Source organism: Populus alba, chromosome 16 (assembly GCF_005239225.2).
Source record: "Populus alba chromosome 16, ASM523922v2, whole genome shotgun sequence".
In the NCBI taxonomy this organism is placed as follows: domain Eukaryota; kingdom Viridiplantae; phylum Streptophyta; class Magnoliopsida; order Malpighiales; family Salicaceae; genus Populus; species Populus alba.
In genome coordinates, this window is record NC_133299.1 from 3,305,657 (window position 1) to 3,324,396 (window position 18,740).

Genomic DNA, 18,740 nt, shown 5'->3' on the forward strand with positions numbered 1-18,740 from the left:
ATTAATCAAACTAAAATGAATATTAAAGATAAAGAATGCTTTTATAAATTAAAACATATTTTTTGCATGAATAAAGTTCATGTCACATGTAATTACTCGATTGCTATAAAGGCATATACACTGAACAATCTTCTATTTGAAATCAAAGTTAATCACTCATTTATTTAATACTACATCGCTTAATATGACAATTGTTCTTCTATTGGAACAATGTCTTAGGGAGAGGAATTGCAAGATTCTCTTTCATATCTACAAGTTATATCTTTACATATTTTCTTTATATAATTAGATGGTATCATCTAAGCACATGTTTGAATTGTTAATGAGATCTTAGTTTCTTTGCTCATGCAACAACTATTGTTATTACAATACATAGCTACTAGACTAATAATGTTAGGAAAATATATTCAAAATGAGATTTGTTATCATTAATATATGATTGAAAAGTAGTATTTGGATAACAATGAACTACCAATTCATCTTTTTCATAAACCAAAAATACTTTTTAGTCCTTTCTAAATACTTAAGAATATTTTTAAATATTTTCTAATGACCCTCCCCTAAATTATATTTATATTTACTCGACATACTCAAAGCATAATGTTACCTAGTCTTGTATATTACATCACATATATGATGAATCCTATAGTCGAAGTATAGAAAATCATTTTCATTTTATCTTTCTCAATTTATGTTTTAAAGCACATGTCATTAGATAGATAAATCTCAATTGAAATTGATAAGCATCCTTTCTTGGATTCTTCCATGCAAAACCATTAATTCAACCTAGTGAAAAGTAGAAATAATCACAAAGCAAAATCTTTAATTAACAAAAAAAAATTAATTTAAATATGGAGAAGGATGAAATTTTAAAAAATAAACTTTAAGAAGCATTAAAATCAAAGCAAATAAAAATTAAAAAAATGAGGATCAAACCCAAAATAAATACAAAATGAAGGACACAACTAAATTTTTAAAGGTTTGGCACAAAAACCAAGTCCCAAGCGAGAGAGAAACAAAAAGCAGGAGAAAAAAACTTATCGTTGTCGAACCACCTCTTGCTTTGGTAAACGTGCCACCCCAACAGGTGCATCACATCCTTGTGCATCAAATAAGATGATGATCGGGTTTTTTTTCGCCATCGTAACCGTCCATATGTGCCTCCGGAATACCTTGGAGAACTCTAATGCAATGACATATCAATATATTTTACCGATTTATTAATATTTTAATAAGGTGAATTAACAAAAAAAAAAAAAAAAAAAGGTTCTAACGGCATACCATAGGTACCAAACAATTGTGATGCAAAGATAAAAACGCTCTTAAAAGTCATTCTTTGAATATGAAAAGTTAAAAGTTAACTATGTAATTTTACTATACATAAAGAATGTAAAGACAAATAAACTCCTCCTTGCAAGGCTATTTTTTTAGCACTCAAGGGTATAAACATTATTTTACTATGTAAATTTAAAAAAAAAGGACAAAAAAACCCTTAGTAGAAGATCATTTTTTTTTTCAAAAAAAATATCAAGAGTAAAAGAGTATTTTTACTGTATATTTTAAAGTTAAATGACAAATTTATTTCTGATTAAACAACAAATAATATTTGAATCCCTTTGAAAATATGAATTTGCTCTAAATACCAAGGCAATTATTAAGAGCAATGAATGACAAAATCATTATTATATTGTTTGAATTTACAGTGATTCTTCTCATATATTATAGTAAAACTCTGAGCCATTTTAATTTTTGTTTTAATAGTTCTTGCATTTACAACTAACATAAAAAACTAATATGTTATTTTTTTGTGATTCATGAGTCTCTATTTTTCGTAACTCTTAAGCAAACTTGATTTTGTTTCCTCTTTTTTTTTCTAAATAATAATCAGTTTGTGCGTGTGATAATCACATATTTGTTTCTTTTTATACTAACTTCAACACATGTTTTTTAGAGAAAGTTTTTTATATTAACTTTAATGAATCATCGACTGATTAATGACCTAAATTTTTTGCCCATTTCAGATTTTCGGTTTGTACTTTCTGAACTGAATAAGATATAGCTACTTATCAACAGAACACTTGGATGTTTCAAACACCCAGTACGTTCCAAATAGATGTCTCTTCATTATTTTCAAAGACAAGGAAGAAGATATATTCAAACCCCAAGGAGGGCCTCAAGTTCTCCGTAGGGTGTACCGTTCATCAGACACCCTAGCCATATAGGGATAGGGTCTTTTAAGATCAAGAAACACTTTAAGAGTTTAATTAGGCCTCCCCACTCCTCAATTGAAGTCACCATTGCGGGCTCGATACATTTAACCTTCGTTTTCAAATTGGAAGCTGCTCCACATGTGTGCATCTCATAAATGATACACATACACCCAGGATTCAATAAAATGGCATTGCTTCATCACTTTCAAAGCTCATCTTACTGACTAAATACAGTCAAGAGAAGAGGACAATTGAGCTGAATTATTAGTTACTTATTAGAACAGTATATTTCTTTCCAAGCGGCACAGGTCAGTCGAGATCCTGAAGAGGTTTGAAAAAACCAAGTTTGCTGAGCTGAACTCGGTGATGATATCACCAATCATTTATCAAAGACTCAGCTAACAAGAATTGACCAGTCATTTCCCTGAGGGTTTTTCCAAATAGAAACAGCTATCCATGTCCACTTCAGTCTTGTCTATTCGCAGGGTCTTTCGATCTCGAGAGTCAAAGAGTCCAGGGTGGACAGATATTCAAAGTTTTATCTGATCACTCCAAGGCTTTGAAGAAGAAAAAATTGCAAGGATTGCTAAGAAGATACGCTCTCCATATGGGAGATAGATTTGGTGAATGGGACTCCAACTAAGTTATGTCTAATATTGAATGGTTACGAATGATAGGAACAATTTTGACTTTGGACTCGGGGATTCGTAGGTGGAACCCATTTGAATTTAGCAAGGTTGTCCTAAGTATCTCATAAAATCGCGATGTCTAGTAGGATGGTAGTAACATGGACATTTCTCCATGTAAGGGAAGAGATTGCGGATTTGCACATGAGGAGTTTTGTGGAGGGCGTAGGGTCAAAATTCCACGATTAACTTTGGCGTTTGTAGTGGTGGAATATTTGGAGTCAGCTGAGAAACAAAAGCTACCCAATTCTCCCATCCATCAAGGGAATCCTTTAATATTGTGCACGCTCCACCAATTAAGGCTCTGAAGCGATATCTCTTCAAGACTCAGGAACCCTCTCTTCGTTGTCCATCAATCTCTTAGGGTTTTGGTGGCGAGGACAACATCATGTTTTTATCAATGGAAGGTCGGCCAGTTTTTGACTTGATGAAATGATAGACCCCTAAAGGTGACAAACACTACTTAAGTTAACTAATAAAGCTTTTGACCATACGTGGCTTGCCACCTGTACTATTTCGAAAGATTTGCTATATTTCCACATGGTCTTGACGTTACATCATTAGCCATTGACATCTATGATTAACCCGTTTGACCACTGTGGAATGAACGAGAAAGATCATCTGAAAATGCTAGCCAACTTGGTGAGAATTTTTTTCAAGCAATCATGTTAGCAATTTAGCGTGTTGAAGAATTCTTGCATGCCACAAGCCTACCTACCTGTTTCTTTTTTTCTTTTCTTTTCTTTTTTAAGGGAAAATGATAAAGAAGATCTACGTTTCTTATGAATGTGTGTGTGGCGCTGCTTAATTAATGTATGTGAAGCTTGCATACCCCCACTTTCATGGAAACAATAACTTAATTCAATGATTTAGTATTGCACAATGCATTCATCATTCACTTATGATGAACTTGAGAGAGAGAGAAAAAGAGACAAAGATTCGTCCTCAATTGAGGACATATATATAATTAATCATGTAAAACATTCATGTGGCTTAAAAATCCATGGAGAAGAAAACAAACATATTTATATTTTGATCCAAGGAGAGCCCGATTTCAAGTCACTAATGATGCTGTCCTACTTAAGACGATAAATAATCCAATCAATCCGTTTAGTTTCGTTTGTGCTCTACAAAATTGCTAGAGGAGGCTATAACTAATGTTTTGGGAATTATATAAATTATATTTTGAATTTTATTTAATAATTTAAAATTTTATATTAAGATATTTTTTTTATGGTATCAGAATCTTATTAATTAAATGGTTATAAGTTTGAAATTTTACTATCCTCATTCTATTTCATAAAAATTAAATATAAAATAGTATGAGTTTATATAAATTTAAAGTCTAAAAAGCATTAAAAAAGATACGTGGTTTTACATGCCTTAAAATCAATGAAATTTTTGTGATATATGTAAGACTGTAAAATCCTAGGAATTTGTTTTCCTGGTTGATTTCTTGGTACCTTTTCTTGATATTAATTTTCATCTTGTGAAAATTTAAAATCTTTAACCATTGAGATATTCTTGAGAACAAAGAATAAATTAACAATGTGAATAGATAAGTTAAAAAGAAAAGGAAAATATTAGCAAAAACAAAACTAGTTAGTCCATCTTAATTTCAATCTCTAATTCAGAACAACTAAAAACAATATTTCTTACTCTCGATGTGTTTTCCAATTAATGATCATACGTGGGATTCTTTTTTTATTTTTTTAATTTAATATCATGCCTTGATTAAACCAGGGTGTAATTTGAAAGAAGATTCGGTGACCTGAGCGTAATTCTAACCTTAAGACGTAAATGGTGAACAGAGAACTCGTCTAAAAACTCGCAAATGACCTGTAAATCTCCCATGCTTCTCTCTGTTTTTCTCTTCTTTTCCTTTCTTTTCTTGATAGACGTACAGCAGATGTTATAATTTTGTGACTTTGATTAAAGCGAAGAGTGCATACAGCGACACTTGGATTCATGAACATGGTGAAAGGATTAGGTTATTCTTTTAAGGGGATAGAGTATAAAAAGCTAGACCGAACCATGGAAAATACCACTCCAGCTGATTTCAGGGCAAAAGCAATTGTTGTGTTTAATATTGATGTAATTGAAAGTGTTTTATATATATATATATATATATATATATATATATATATATATATATATATATATATATATATATATATATATATTATTTTGGGTTGAAAAAACAATAAATCGAATTTTTGTTTAATTTATCTTTTATTAAAAGATATTACGATAATGATTATTCGATTCAAAGCTACTTGTAACTACATCACCACTACATCACGGAACACTTATTAAAGCATATATTAACGTGTACATTGTTTGAAGGAATAACATTTCTCCACGAAAGGGACTCAACGGCAAAAGCACATAGTGATAAAGCATATATAACAAATCTTCAATGTTCAGAAAAATTAAAAAACAAATAAAAATCTTATTCACAATTCTTTAAAATATTTCTTATTTAATTATAGGTTAGTGTGTGTATGATATTGCACATGATATTTTTAAAAGTATTTTTTACTTGAAATTATCTGAAAATAATTTTTTATCTTTAACATCTAAACATTAACATCATTAAAAAAATATTAAAAATTAATATTTTTTTAAAACCAAATATATTTTTAAAAATATCTAAAAATAGTTCCAAACGTAAAATTCAGATGCCTTAATTAGGGATATGATATAAAAATACATAATTAAATTTTATTAGTAGATATTTATTTTGGACAAACAATAATAATAAAATCTATATTTTTAAAACGAAATAATAGATCATCGTAGTACCAATTTGAAGCCGATTTTGTTTTTGTTTATTGTTCGACAATAAAAAAAAAATGTCTTCCAAGTATTTTATGCATTAATCGAGATTAATTCCTTTTTCTAATGATTTTAAATATCATGAACGAGGGTTTAAAACAAAATTTCTTCAATGAACTTTATTTTCAATCAATATTCTGATTTATTTGTAGGACCCGCATCGAATTCTCTCACCTGCTTGGTTGACTATCTATAATTCGGTGTCGGCCAATGCAATTATTATAAACACGAAGAAGGTTTTTTTTTTTTTTTCTTCATTGCGATTAAATTAGTTTTTTTATTAAAATTAATTTTTTTTATTAAGATTAATTTTTTAATATTTTTAAATTATTTTTCCATGATAATATTAAAATAATTTCAAACAAAAACACTTTAGAAAACAACCTTTAATACATTAACAACAATCAAATAAATTTTGATCATTAAATTTGCAGTCCACTGGTCATGTTTTTCTCTCATGAAAGAAGTTAACAGGGTCTAATTAGGGGCATTTGTGCTCGTTTTCGTATTCCTCGTGTCAAGACCATGCACACACCGGGGAGGGCAACACGTCCGGATATTCAAGCTCACATTGACTCCGGCGCGCAGGCCTAGTATCGATAAAGCTTGGATACTGCAGCCTGTTGTGTTGCTGTTGGTTTAAGCTGCAGGATGTAGTCCTCGCTTTTCCTCTTCTTAATTATGTACCAAAAAAGATAATGAAGGGTCTAGTCTCATCATTATGAATAAATTGAATATGAAAATTAATACGTAATTAATGAGACATGAAAGAGCTCAAATATAATAGGAGTTATATTTAAAAAAAAAAACTATATATCACACTGAATTTTAATTAATTGATTGAAGAAATCATAGTCTATAGATAAGCTTGATAAATCACATGAACCCTTTCAATTATTTCTCTGAACGTATATATACGATGTTATTTTCTCTTCTCTATATATCCCCTATAAAACTCTTGTATTTCATTTTTTTAAATAAATAAAAAAACATAATAGTGGTGTTTAAATCTTTTGAGTGACCTTGCAGGCATTTCGGAGACCACGTCCCACTTATATTAAAGCTCAGAAGGGATCCTAGCAAACCCACTTTCTCATACCCCTTTGACTTCCACCAGCTCAGAAGGACAACCATGCCATCATGGCATGGGAAGAACACTTGTATTTGAGTGGGAGTAGTGAATTTGTGGCTTTCCCTTATCTCATAACGCCCTGTTTGGGTCCCATCTGTTCTTGATCGATGGCTGGCTCCCTGCCCATACTCAGCTTATTTTGTAACATAATCTTTGTTTGCAAGCAACGCAAGAGCTGCATTATACAATATTATAGTGGCTTGTTTGGGAGTTTTCTGAAGGGATCTCTTTGAGCCACCAACTCCATGAAGACCGAGACATGGAATGGTTAATCTCAGATGCAAAGAACACTGTGAAGGTCCCACCAGAACAGGTTCATTGGTAAAAACTTGTAAAGGATTCTCTTGCCAATGCTCATGTTTCTAGCTACTTAGCCCAATACATGTAGCAGTGTTTGTTGAAGATGCCAGATTAAAGTGTGAGAAAAACTGTACGCTTTACAAGAGATTTGGCTGAACATGTAATCAAATCTATATTAAAAACTTGTTTGTAAAGGCTGTCTCCAACTTCTAAAAAGCATAGCTTTCAAACCCTTGCTTTTGCACCAATGAGTTGAGTTAGATTTTGTATCAGACTCCAATTAATTACAGTAACTTTCAGTTAAGGGTAGACATCAATCTGGACCTTTCAAAGCAAGATCAACTTTTGAATATATTAAGTAATCAATTGTCTTTTTTGTGAATATATAAATTGCCTATATTTGAAGGGAAAGAGGAAGAAGATGATGAAAAAGAGTCGGACAAGTATAGAGGCATGCATAAATTATTCATAATTGTTTAAAGAAACGTAATCTTCGATTTTCAAGTTCTTAGATTTTTTTTTCTTTAAAATACCCAAAAGGTTAGCCAAATAACCAGCTGCAGATGTGTGTATATATACATGGAATAATGTGAATGATAGCGTGACCATATGAGCTCTAAATCTGTTTTTTTTTTTTTTTTTCTGTTAATTTCTGCTTTAAGAGCAGTAAAAATGGGACGAAAACATGTATAGACTTGGAGAGTTGGCTTAATTAGCTAGTGGAAAAACTCTCAATATTCCTAGTCAGTTATGGTTCAATTTTAAATCCAAGCTATGTTTCCTTCTTTCCTTCTTCTTTGGATTAATTGAAGCAAAAATTATTTTAAAAATCCAACTCGTAAAGATGTGTGTTTTTGGTATGAATCATCTATTCACACCCTTTGGTCATTTATGTGTTGTTGAGAATTGGATGCCAACGTTTGGAATTACTTCCCCGTTATTCACTATTTGTGCAGTGCTATCGCAGTCTGAGCATCAAAAAAGGCTATTAAAATCATAAAAACGATGTTAAGGCCCTCTAGCTGGTTCATTATGGAGCTTGCTCAAACGCTCGGGAAACAAAGCCAGAGCACAAGCTTCCAATTTACACGGTATCACTGAAGGGGCCAGGCTTGCACAGAAATTTACCAAAAACAAATTTTAGAATATACAATATCTATTATATATTACATATTTTTATTACGATAATAACAGCACATGGATGCAAAACTAGATCGCCAACAACCACTCTATTTTTAATTTTGTGATAATGAAATCTAGATTTTAGTCGTATTCCCGCAAGTAATTAATAACGTTACTGCTTCCTCTCTCTATATATCTATATTGAATACACATAGACACATAGGTATTTATGTAGTTGCGCACAGTGCATGTATTTAAAGACAAATATGTACAATGATGTGATGCATGAGGTTCGTTGATTCCAAATGATTTGACAAGACAAGAGGTGCATGTGAGAAGATGCTGATGTAGACAAACGACCTGACCTCTCAACACAGCCCGTCCTAACAGGCAGCAGGCAGCAGGCAACAGCAGCGGCAAGGCTGCCTCCAAGCAGCAGCAGTAGCAGCAGCAGAAGCAGCAGCAGCAGCAGGAGGAGGAGGAGGAGGCACCCACCTAGCTCTATCTAGAGATCCACTTTTTAACCCAAAAAAACGGCTAAGAAACCGTACTACTACACAACGTAGAAACGGTCCCCATAACCCTTTAAACACCCTTTAACTTACGACACATGTCAAGAAGCCATGATCACCCTCTGATCTATACAGTTACCATGGCCACAGACATTAATTAGTACTAGTTTTTCTTTCTTTCTTTTCAAGGATTCGCAGATTTTTGTGTGTTTATGTGTTTCGAGAGGCGCTGACTCCCACGTGCAAAACTGTCACAACCTGTCATAAACAGTATATTGCTACTCTTGTAGGACTCTACATGAGAGAGGAAGGTAAGAGAGAGAGAGAGATCTCACGTCTCTTCTTTCTTTCCTTCAAGTCTCTCTCATTCCTTTTGCCTGATTGTCATTGATCCATCTTCTCTTCGAGGGCTGTAAATCTTGTGTCTTTAAAGGATCCACAGTGGTAACTTCAGTTAAGGGTCTGTGACCAGTAGGTGATGGTGTCAGAGTGATCGGAATGTGTAAACTGGATAAACTTCAGGGGTGTTCTCGTCATTTACTCTCTGTTTTCTTGAATTGAATAATGTTCTTAAACTAGGGTCTCAGTTTCCCGATCTGAGCTTGAATATTGTACCTTACCATTGCACCTAACATTAGTTCTTAATCCCAATTTTGATTGCTAGTCACAAGGCTTGTGTCACATGTTACTTGGGTTGATCTAATTTTTTAAAAATAAATTAAAATAATATTATTTTGATATTTTACTCGGGTTAAAAATAAGTTAATAAAGTTTCAGATCAATCTATTTAATAAATTTAAGTTTAATAAAAATAATATCAAATATAAAAAAATAAAGAAAAAAAGGTGATGTTTATTTAATCAGGTTAAATCTTAACTTTGAGGATCATTAAGGAACATATTTAAATTATACACGTTTTAGCAAAGAGGTATTCGTTCCAATCCACTGATAGGGAAGGTCGCACAATAATTCAATTAATTTGATTGGCAAATGGTGGGATTTATAAGCCAAGATCCAAAAACTTCTGTTGAATTTCCATATTGCGTAGTGATATAAGAAATAGAAAAATCCAGATCCTTTTTGCCCCAGCCAATTTTAGAAAATTTCTTCCTAGGTCATAATTGTGTCTCCCATTCAAACACTTCTAGCCTTTTTAATATCAATGATTAAGTAAGAATTGCAAGTAAGGGATCAGAATTTGTTAATCAACTTTTTATTTTTTTTTTACTTTTATTATTTAATTTGGATGTCTGGAAAGCCCAACTAATTTTTGGCCACTGAGAAACCCACTTTAGAGTCATGCACTATCAGAAATAAAAAATAATTCTCAAGCAAGTCAAAGAAAAAGTTTTTTTTAACAAAAAGTTAATTAAATTTTGTTTTAAGCTATAGCAACTAAGACTTATTTTTTATTTTTTTTTAAAATAGTTTAGGCTATATTTGGTGGCGGTATTAAGTTCTCTTATCATCATGTCTAGAACCCAAAACGAAGGAGGGAAAAACTTTAAAGCGTTACATTTACCTTTGAGAAATGTTTGATGCGGAGGAATTTGAGATTACAAAGATTCGGAATTTGAGATTCCAAGCAACCCTATGTTTTTTTATATCAAATTAATGCCCTGTTATAATTCATAGTTATTTATTTTTAACTCAAATTCATTTCATCTGGAGCTAATTTATATGCACATGTAGATTTAATGTAGACGAGTCTAAATATTAAAGTAGTTTTGGATAGTCATTTGCTGATATATCATTAATACATAAAGTTTATCTAACTTATTTATGAACCATCAGGGCAAATACAAGCCCCAAAAAAGACTTGTTTGTGCTAGATAAACAACTTGACAAGAAAACTTATAATTTTCGCTCCATTTATTAGATTGGGCTTAAATTTTATCAAATAATTTTACAGGACCAAGATTTATAAAGGAATTAGCTTGTTGTAACTAGCCGATTTCAAAAGACCCTCAAATATGTTGTTTGAGTTAATTTTTTTTTTTCTTTTTTTTTTTGAAATTTTAGGCTAATTTTGAATTTTATATTGTTCTTCTTATTTGAATTTTTCACCACTCCTGATAGTTGGAATCTGAGCTAATAAATCATATATCTGTATTTTATTTAAGAAAGGGTAGATAACATGTTATCTATTCCTTATAAAAAAAAAAAAAAATAAATAAAGTTAAATGCGTGGGCTTGCCCACGGATCCAAGCACATTTTTTTTAAGCTAGGGCCAAGCGCTGGCTGGACCCCTTTCTTGTTTTTTTTTTTTTTTGGCAATCTAAAAAAAATTATTTATCATGATAATTCACCTACCCTTAAATATTGACATGGTTCTTAAATAATATTATATATCTTTATTAGAATGCTTATACTTGTTTTTTCAATTATTATTACTATTATAAATTGCTCATGAAGATTCATTTAAATTTTTTATTTTTTTATTTTTTAAATAATTTTTAACATGATTTATCATATTTTCTTAACTTTTAATCATATACAAAATATGAACATATTATTTTAATATATATTTACTTGCCTTGACAATCATGAAATGTTTTTTTTTTTAAATAACGATTCCAGTAATAAAAATGTTGTAAAATAATCAAGAGATACATTAAAAATGGAATTGAATTTATATTTGATAAATATATATTTTCTACTTATTTTAAATAGCTTTAATTTTTAACAAATTTTTATTGAATGATAGTTTTCTCTAATATTGAATGAGAAAATATATGTGTGTTTATTCTATTTCTTCTTCTTCTTTTTTTTTTTTATCAAATTATGAACCCATGAAAAAAAGATACGTTTTTTTTTTTGAAAAAACATATAGTAATAAGAAAAGCAAGAATTATACTAAAAATCTTTTTTTTTTTCAATGAAGTTTAAATTATTTATGTTATAACAAAAAATAATAATTGAGGAGTTCCTCGCAACATAAAATCAGATATATTAATATGCATCTTTATTCTATCTTCTTGACTTAATATTTTTTTGGAATAAAAAAATTTATTATTATTTATTTTTATATATAATTGTTAATTTATTTTATTGAGCACGCATATGTATAGTTTCAGTTGTAGTAAAAAAAAAACTAATGATAGAAAAAAAGTGTTAACCCCTTTTTTTTTTTGCATTGAAAAAAGATTTTGCTCCACCCGCACATAATAACACGTTTATGAAACTAGTTTTTACTATAAAGCATGATTCAAGGAATCAAATAAAAAATAAATTGAAGCCCAATTTTAACATATTTGGAACAATTGAGGTTAATTTTTTAATAGCCTCTTTACCTATACCAATTATGTAGTCTATATTCCTTGCAATGTGAGCTATATGTTGTAAAATAATACTAGACAAACAAAAAGACTGTTGTGCCATGTTTGATTCCTTTCCTGCCTCATGAGATACAGGCAAGCACACTATGAAATTCTTAGCATCACAGTACAGAGGTTTTCCTCTGCTGGTATCGTTTTGCCTAAGTAAATTCTTGCTTCTAACCTTCTATATGTCTCCCTAGTCCCTATATATGTTACCCTTCTATAGGACGTATCCACCCAGATTGTTTACACAAAACGTCTTTTAGTTTAGCACTTCTACCGGGAAAAACACTCCTCGGGATGGCCGGGTGAGATGAACCGGAGCGTTATTGAAGAAATTAACTCCTTGAAAAATTCTATTAGAGAGATAATGCAAGTGATCTTATTGTAGTATGTTCACAAAGGAAAGGAAGAACGAGAACATATTGCAAGAAAAAAGCACTAGCCATCCAATTGATGAAACCCATCAATGGATCCCACATTAATTTTGTAATCTAGGAGCCTATAATTTTTTTATATAATTTATTCTCTTATTGAATTATATATTGTCATGAACAAGACATACATGCATGTATGAGTATTAATTAATTTATAAAACTATACATACTACTCTTTTGTTCCATTTTGGTTGTCTATAATTTCATTTCTAACTATATAACAAAACCATCATTTTTTATTTGATTTATTTTATGTTAAAAAGTTATATAAATGATATCTTAGAACTTTACCTAATAAATTTAAATTTTTTTAATTAAGATAATTTATTCATATAATATCAGGGTTTTAATTGCCAAATAATTATAGATTCATAATATTAATTATATTATGTTAAACATAATTTTTCTGACATTTTTAATATTGTTATAAAAAAAAACACCTCACTTGTTCTTGTTAAGTGTTACATTTTATATACTGACGTAAAATTAATTAAAAAGATTAAGAACAGTATTGAAAAATCATATATATTTTGATATATTTTATTTAGAAAACAAGCAAATATCACGAGACATCTTTTAAGGGAAAACATAGACAAACAAACTGGGACACAAAAATAATAATGATCATGTGCGTGTATTAATTAGTGCAACTATATATAATTAACTAAGATCGAGCTTGTGCACGCCTCCTTTCCCAGACTTTAGGCAGCACGGTTAAGATTAGAATTCTACCTTTGCTTTTACAAAGCACAAAGTGCTTTTTTATGCCTTTAAATGGAAATCATGTCATTTGCTTTTGGTGTTAAAGCAGACACAAGACAGAAGATTGACAAGATTAGCAAGTGGAAGACGGGCACATATGTTTAAGAGTTTGCAGGAAGCTTTTGAAACATTGTGCTCTGTGTCCTAATTAAGTGAATATAAATGACATGAAATCTTCTAGGACCCAAACGACGAAAACAAACAGAAACTATATATATTCTACAGATCTGGGAGCGCTTCAAACTGTATCACACTGTGTGCTTTTAAGGTTTAGAACTATAGCATATATGTAGAGATTGAATTAATTAAATTGATTTGAAAATAAATATCTTTTCATAACAATGCCCATTTGAAAATTAATATCTTTCTCTAAACCCTAAACCCTAAATTTAACTAGTAATTAGCAGTCATTAAATCTAGATTATGAATTTAAAACTAATAGTCCAATCTACCTTGAATAAGTTCGTCAACATCCAACCGTGGCAGTGGGGCTTGCAAGTACCAAATTAATTACACAATTAGGAGCAAATTAAAAGGCAAGGAACAAAAAGCAGCGATTGTTTTGGCTCTCATGATGTACCGAGTAATTATCACTAGCTTCTTTAAAATTATCTCCTTGCAATGCCTGACTCGTCGATGAGTAGATTTTGCACCTTTAAAGTGGATTAAGAGGAAATTAGACAGACCCCACGTAAAAATTAGAGCAGAATTGGCTTTGGATGATGTGATTAGTATCCTATGAACTGTAACTTTCTTAGCCTTTTTTGGCTAAGATCGACACTATCTATTTTATAGCTGGTGATCATTTTCACTTTATGTTGGCTTTATTGATTAGACTGATGTGAAACAGAGAAATTGATAGCAATAAATTAGCATAGCAAGCCATTTAAACTCTCTTTTTAGTTTGCTTTTGGTATAAGTGAAACAATTTAAGAGAAAAGTGTTTAGGGAGTATGATTTAAGGGTGAAGTTTCAAGGGTATGAAAAACAGATTTAAGGGACTCTACATGTTAAGAATATTTTATACGAGGTAGAAAAATTATGGATGATAGTGTGTCTCAATATAAAAATAAAATTATTGTACAAAATTAAACAATATATATTCGTGGTTTAAAATTAAAGGAAAAAAATTATAGATATTGTTAGATTTAAAGAAAATGAGGGGAGGACACAAAATCCTAAATCCCCCCTCAAAACTTCTTGACTCCTCCCCCACAATAATAATGAATTAACAACTATATATATAATTTCCACCTCCTCCAAACATGTTCTCAGGGTTAATAATATGTTGAAAGTAATTGCATTTATCATATTAAGAGTTTATTTATTTCTGTATTTTAAAAGTGTTTTTAAAACAAATTAAATTTTTTAATTTTTTTTCTTTACTTTAAATTATTATTTTTTTATGTTCAAATCATTTTAATATACTGATGTCACAAATATTTTTTTTAAAAAAATATTATTTCAATGCATTTCTAAATTAAAAGGACTTAAAAAAAAAATCATTACTATAATATCAAATATGTTCACAACAATATTATATTAAACTTATAAAGTGGATAAGAATGGGAAGATTCACACTAAACATTGTATATTTTCTTTGTAGAGGTATAGACCATATATTTACCATGTAATTATTATTATTATTATTATTATTATTATTATTATGACAATCAGAGCTAGTGAATGAATGAACATGATACGTATGGGTAATGTTGAACTTTTGCACTCTCTTTGACTCATTTATTTTTAATTAACCCACTTAACACTTTATAAACTCATTAACCCATTTTTTTTTTTTTTTTATTATATACATTTGATTAACGTAAACTTTGGGCATGCATGGACTTAATTGCAAGAATTTCTTTACAAGGACTAAAACGCTATAATAAAAAAAAAAAGATGTTCTAGAAGCTTCCAATTGAGAAGGTATCTATAAAGAAATTAAAATCCAGAGAATAAAATCTTTTTGAAAAAATAAAAACAGCATCTCCATGGCATTGAGCTACCCAACCCAAAATCCACCGTACGTACCTCATATGATCCATTTAAATTCTGTAATAATAATTTTATTACCCACACTCCTTTCAAACAGGACAATCTAGAGGTAGAAAATTGGGTACAATGGAATTAAATATCAAACACAAATATTATTAATTATTAATTGTTTCAGGGGTCCAATCTATGAGAATAGGCTGGGCATTCTGCTGGCAGAAGCCTCTTGGTAGCCATTGGGACCATATCTCCTTGTACATTATACAATACGTCTAAAAAAGAAAATAGTAATTCACTATTCATCACTATTCATCAATAATACATATAAAAGAGAATAGTAATTGACAGTAGAGCACTGTTCATCACCTCACAACGAGGGGATTTTCATTGAACAATGTTTTTTTTTTTTAATTTTTTGTTTTAATCACTCTTTTTTTTTTCAATGTTCATCTCTTATTTGTTGTCATATTCTTTTTGCTTCCTTGATGTTTGATAAAATTTAGAGTTGAAATAGAAGCCAATTGAATTAAATAAGATTTAAATTTATAGTAAACAATAATTAATAAAAAAAAAGCAACCAAAACAAAAAAAACAAAGTGATTTTTTTAAAATTTGCGCAAAATTTTCATTTTCATCTAGGAAGTGCTTAAAATTATTATGTATTTTTAAGTGAAAATGGATTTTTGAAGTCCCAATCCTCGAACCTTTTTCGAGCCATTAAATCAATAAATAATATGTAATTTACAACTATATACAGAACATTGTTTGTTTTGTTTTTTAAAATATAGGATGAATGATGTGTTGTCCGCATTATTAAGATAAAAAAGGGGGGGGGGGGATGGCATTTGTACGAGCCTAACCTTGTAGCCCCATGAAAGCATGAGCTTTTTTATATTGGGACAAGTGTGCTAACCCATCTAAGCTCAAGTTCCTAATTTTTTAGTTTTGAAGAATAATTTTAAATAAAATATTTAAAATATTATTCCATTAAATACCATTCAATTTTGTCTTTATTTTCAAATAAGATTATGACATTTTTAGTTAATATTAGCAATTACTTTGTTAATTATTACATATGAACCAATATGCAAACAAAATTTTTATTTGTTGGCATGGAATATTTAATGAAAACAAAACTTATATTTTGTTAGTTTTTTTTATTATAATCTCTTTTTTTATTAATTATTTTTTTTCATCAATTGTATATAAAATATCGAGACATTATTTCTATTTTTTTTAATTGAAATATACTTTTCATATTATGATAGGTTTTTTCATTTAAAAAATCATTATTACGGTAAAAATATTTTCCTTTAGAAAATATTTTTTTTTTAATAAATGCATTGACAAGAAAATGTATTTTAGAATGAAAGGATACATTATTTCATACTTATTTCAAATTATTGAAATTCTTACCCAAAAAAAAGTATTTTAATTATATGTACTTTTAATTCAAAAAACATGCTTCTAATAAAAAATATATAAAAGAAATTGCATGTATTAAAAAAACAATCCATTTAGTAAAATATATCAGTCTTCCATCCAATTTAGTAAAATACTAAAATTAAACTTAGTAAAAACATCATCAATCTCTTATGAGTGATTGAACCCTGTATAAATACGTATGTATGTACCAAGTGAGCCGATATGTAGCTAGCTAGGATCTAAATACAAAGGAAAAAATCAAAGTTGTCATAGATTGACCATTCATATGAACAATTTGACACATAGTTGCCTTAGGATGGACATAAGAAAAAAAATAAAAACTATGAATAGAAGCAAGGGAGGAACTATAAAATTCTAATTTAGATGTCATCATTAAAACTATAAGAATGAAGAGTAGATATCTTATTTTACAGGGGCTAAAGCATGATTATTATGAAAGAAGTAGGAGCAAAAATTAATTTCTTTTAATTTCCGGCTGCCATGCTTCGCTCAAAGCTTGCTGTAGGAACGTTTCGAAATACAAGTAAGAAATGTATAAAACGATGAACAGTTTTCATCAATAATACTGCTCTGCTGCTTAGTACTAAGATCTATCTTATTAGACATGGAATTTTTAAGGGGTTCATAAGAGCACGTGAACAGACACAACATCCTAAGCAAAATGACAACAAGTAGAAGCCTTCCATACACAAATCAATCAATAGTAAACCTTAAAAGCCAGATGGAAGGAAGTATGTATGGATAGAAAGAGGAGGAGGCAGCAGTAGGAGTGATGACTGGTGATCATATGAAGAAGCCAAAGGGTCAACTCAACCACTGGCAATAAGCATCAGCATCGTCTCTGATCTGCAAATGAAATGTGTGTTTGTGTGGTGTAGGGTTTTTTTTTTTTTTTTTTGGTGGGGACAAGGCCGACAAGCGTGGGGTTGTCTTGTCTTATCAGTTCCCTTTTTAGTGGCCCATTTCTTTTCATGCAGAGGGAGGATTTTATCTTCCTTTGCTTGTTTTAGTGCTTCTTTCAAATTTACTTGATTATCCCTCTCCCTCTCCCTCTCCCTCTCCCTCCTCCATTATAGACTTCTGTCCTATATAATATTAATGTATAGATATATATTGCATGGCTATGGATATAGGTACCTAGTAACCTAGGCATGGTCAAGAGCTCTAACTGGTCAAGCCCTTATCGCCCTCTCCCTCCCACCATTAAAGCTTCATTATAAAACATCAATTGTGTGCTCAGAAGTCAGAAATAAGGTGGTGTTGTGAATTATCGGGAATAAGAACATTTAACATGGTTTTAGCTGGTAGCGATAAAATATAATGACTGATGAAGATTTGTTAGATTTACTAATATTTATAGCATCACTCCTAAAAAAATAATTATTTGATGGTAACTATAATCATCAACTAGCTAGTGTTTCCAGCCCAATATTATCCATCCTAAAGTCTTTTATAGCTAGCAGTGCGTATATGACTTCGAGACAAACATATATTTGATTTTATTACAAAAATAAATAAATAAAACTCCTTTATTTTTATTTTACCACTTACCAAAAACAGTAATTTCTTAGATTTTCTGCTCTACCTTTTGTATGCTTATAAAGACTCCAAAGTGAACTCCCATAAGGTAACAGTTTGTCCTGTTTTTTTCTTTTGTTGAGGAAAGATTTGATTCACGAGTATAAATGTTCTAGTTGATGGTACCGCCTGACTTGTCTCCCTTGGACTCTACTGTTTTTCAATATTCATTGTTACCCCAAAAAAAGAATATTGGAGCTTGGCAGTGCGTCTCATGCTCTCTTTTTTATATATAATATTCGAATTTTATTGATGATTACAGAACTTCATTAAGTATATGAAGTTCTCCGTGAAAAAAATTGAAGGGAGGCACATAAAAATGTAAAAGATATACATGAGAGAAAAGATAAACGGTTTAAAAAAGAAAATAATATATGCTCGTAACATGAATTCACAAACTT